General features: G+C 47.7%; 1 pseudogene; it reads left to right on the top strand.

Annotated features, from left to right (window-relative positions):
- The first annotated feature begins 3603 nt into the window (after positions 1–3603).
- Positions 3604–3721, top strand: LOC141178053 (U2 spliceosomal RNA; annotated as a pseudogene).
- The last annotated feature ends 280 nt before the right edge of the window (positions 3722–4001 follow it).

Below are 4001 nucleotides of genomic sequence, written 5' to 3'. Positions count from 1 at the left end.
AAAAGTATGTGCACCCCATTGGGGAATTCTGAGTTAACTCTTGGCATGCCGTTATTTATTAACACCAGATGTGATCTGAAGTGGAGAGTAAATGGCGCATTTAAACAAGCTGATGATCATTCCCAATTATCAGCCCGTGTAAATGTGCCTGTAATCACCCGATGAACAAGCAAAACACTAATTCGTCGGGAACGAATCATTTATGGCAGCAAAAATCATCTTTATCTACAGCACTTCGCCCCTTGTAATGTTATAGGGACAAAGTATATCTAATAACCAATCGTTCTGTCCCCATCACTGTTCTTCGGTCCTGGAAATAACCAAGCGCCAAAAGTCTTGCATATATTACAAGGGGATTATGTGTTATTAAAGGGCTGTCCGGCCTCGGGGCACAAGTCTGCAGTCACTCCATGTGACTGCAGTCATGTGAATCCTCACAGCATGTGTACTGTGCGCGTTATAAGGATTCTCCAGCATCGGGAGCACAGGCGTGTGACAGCAAGTATGTGATTTGCATATATACGGTCACATCCCAACTAGACATATCCGGCCTTGCTCAATGCAAGCACATTGAGTGGAGCCAGACACGTCTAGTCGGAATGTGGTCTGAAGTATGCAAATCACATACTTGTGGTCACATAACAGCCCCTTCCCGGCACCGGAAAATCCTCGCAGTGCGTGCAATTTGAGAATTTAAAAGTCTGCAGTTACATAGACTGTAGACTTGTACCCCAAGGCCGGACAATCCCTTCTGCAAAATAGGAGATAAATGTATGATCGGTAGGGGTGCTCTAACCACAGGGTCCTCCAGTAATCCTGAGGACAGAGGTTCCAAAGTCTGCTGTGTGAATGGAGTGATCGTGCGCATGCATAGCCAGTGCTCCATTCATGTCTATGGGAGCAGTCATGCGCATGCATAGCCATCACTCCCATAGATGCACACATGCTTCATTCACAAAGCTGTATCTAGGACCACCGCTTTCAAAACTGCTGGGGGCTGCAGCAGTCAGACTCCCAGTGATCAGACATTTATCAACAACCTTGTGGATAGGTGATTAAACATTATTTATGGGACAACCATAGCCATAGATGTAGAAGAGAAAAAAAGCAGAATAAACAGTAATAGATGAGCTAAAAACATGAAATTTATCAAAATATGTCTTAAAAAATCTCACGCTTCCAGGTGGATCGACGGCGCTTTCCTTGACCTGAACGGAGAAAGCATGGAAGCCGAGGTGGACGAATTCTTCCGAGAGGTCTACAAGATGATGAAACTGTTTCAGCAGAAGCAGAAGACGTTAGAAGAGGAGAAGAAAAAGGCGTCTCAACACCGGACACTGTCTGAAGATAAGGATTCGGTGGACGAGGAAAAGAAGGAAAGCCGCATAGTTCTCATGTGTTCTGCCATCACCGAGCAAATCAAGGCTTTTAAGGTAGATGCATCAAATAATGGATATATCAGTAATCTAGGCCATGTTTGCTGGAGCGCGCTGTTTACTCCCAATCCCAGCCAACTTTAGCACAGTGGTTACTATCGAGACAGCAGCGGTGGTCGGTCTCCTAGGCAACGATCTGTAAACAAAAGAAAAGTCTTAATATCTCAAGAACGGCTGCAAATGTCAAGAAGCAGTGAATTGCAAAAGTGCAGGTTTTTACAATATCTATGAAGATGGGAATAACCCTTTAATTCATTTTTGTAGCCGTAATCCCGGGACACTGATTATGATTGACTCCTTTTCAGGAATATATCCCTCTGGTGAGCATCCTTTGCAACCCATGCCCCTCCTATATATCCATCCTGGCCTCCATGTGTCCAGCCTGCCCCCCTTCATATATCCATTCTGTCCCATATATCTATATATATCTATATCTATATCATATATATATAACAGTTTTGATTTATATATATCCATCCTAGCCCCCCCATATATGCATCCCACCCCACCCCATATATCTATCCAGGTCCCCACGTGTCCAGCTTGCCCCCCTTCACCTCCATGCGTCCATCCAGGTCCCCACGTGTCCAGCTTGCCCCCCTTCACCTCCATGCGTCCATCCAGGTCCCCACGTGTCCAGCCTGCCCCCCCTTCAGCCCCATGCGTCCATCCAGGTCCCACGTGTCCAGTCTGCCCCCCCTTCAGCCCCATGCGTCCATCCAGGTCCCCACATGTCCAGCCTGCCCCGCTTCAGCCCCATGCGTCCATCCAGGTCCCCACATGTCCAGCCTGCCCCGCTTCAGCCCCATGCGTCCATCCAGGTCCCTACGTGTCCAGCCTGCCCCCCCTTCAGCCTCATGCGTCCATCCAGGTCGCCACGTGTCCAGCCTGCCCCCCCTTCAGCCCCATGCATCCATCCAGGTACCCACGTGTCCAGCCTGCCCCCCCTTCAGCCCCATGCATCCATCCAGGTCCCCACATGTCCAGTCTGCCCCCCCTTCAGTCCCATGCGTCCATCCATGTCCCCACATGTCCAGCCTGCCCCCCCTTCAGCTCCATGCGTCCATCCATGTCCCCACGTGTCCAGCCTGACCCCCTTCAGCCCCATGCGTCCATCCATGTCCCCATGTGTCCAGCCTGACCCCCCTTCAGCCCCATGCGTCCATCCATGCATCCTGGGTAGGTGTTTATGCCCCTGCATCCATCCATCCTGGGTAGGTGTAAATGCCCCTCCAGCCATCCATCCTGGGTAGATGTATATGCTTTTCCATTCATCCATCCATCCTGGGTAGGTGTATATGCCCCTCCATCCATCCATCCATCCATCCATCCAATCTATCTATCTTTCTATCCCTTCCTTTCTGAGATAAGCTGCAATAATGCATTTGTCCTTTGCTACACCTTTGCACATACGCCATATACCTAATCAGTGGCCTTGTTATCAGCTGCTACTCTTTTAATTCAACTGTCCCATCAGTTGGGTGTTGCTGAGTACCACGCATTTAAAAAAAATGTGGGGCCGTTGCGATTTCTTTAGTGAAATGCTGGCTCCCTCTGGTGGAGCACTGACTTCTTTAATTTTCTATCTATGGATGAAAAAAAGATAAAAAAAAGTTTGGTCTGAGATGTTGTTTTAAAGTGCTACCTATGTGTGTCAATCAGAGCATCCTATTGGTTTTCACCCAGGCAGATAGATTGCTTGCAATAGATGTAATGAGTGAATGGAACAATGGAATAATGCAAGAGAATGGGACAATGGAACAATGGAATAATGCAAGAATGGAACATCATTGCACATGTCATAATGGGCTCCTGGCCTTTATCTGGCTGTGCTGCTGCAGTCAGCTACAGTCTGCAGGGAGCCTGTAGACTAGGAAGAAGGTGGACCGCTGCTTGTTTGTTCACTAATTAGTTATCCTCTCCCCATCCCCTTGTCTGCAGGTGCATGGGACATTGGGGGGGAGGGGAGAATGTTTGAAAATAGGCAGACTCATGCAGATTAAAAATGCATGTGTGGGCTGCAGCTGCAACAAGCAGTAAAGTTGTTGGTTTTAAGATGTCTATTGATGAACAACATGTCCTCCTAAGGGGAGTCTTTGTCCCTATCCCTACAATGGGTGCCTTCTTGAAGACAGGGTGCAGTCATAGGCCAAAACCAATTCAGGTTATCGCTTCTCGGCCTTTTGGCTAACATCAAGTGTAGTATCTGTTCTCATTTAGTATATGTGCTCAGCTTTTACCAATATATTGCATTGCAATGTTATCTATCTATCTATCTATCTATCTATCTATCTATCTATCTATCTTCCCGGCTGCTTGTTTTCCCTCTATCCACACCCTCCTCTTCTTTGATTGACAGCTCTGGCTTCATAGAACCAGAGAAGGAAGGAGACAGAGGTAAAACAAGCAGGTGGGAAGGTGTATATAAAGGATTGGCCCACGCCGTGATCCACGGAGCGCTTGTACTTGGTTTCAACAGTCATTCTGTGCTGACAGTCCCTTTAAAATCAGTGTTTCCCAAACTTCAGTCCTCACGGCCCCCCACAGGTCATGTCTTCAGGATTT

This window comes from Phyllobates terribilis, unplaced genomic scaffold, assembly GCF_046119375.1.
Source record: "Phyllobates terribilis strain yellow unplaced genomic scaffold, ASM4611937v1 Scaffold_27__1_contigs__length_16484149, whole genome shotgun sequence".
Lineage (NCBI taxonomy): Eukaryota > Metazoa > Chordata > Amphibia > Anura > Dendrobatidae > Phyllobates > Phyllobates terribilis.
The sequence above is the reverse complement of the archived record's forward strand: the minus strand, read 5'-3'. Positions and strand labels throughout refer to the sequence as shown.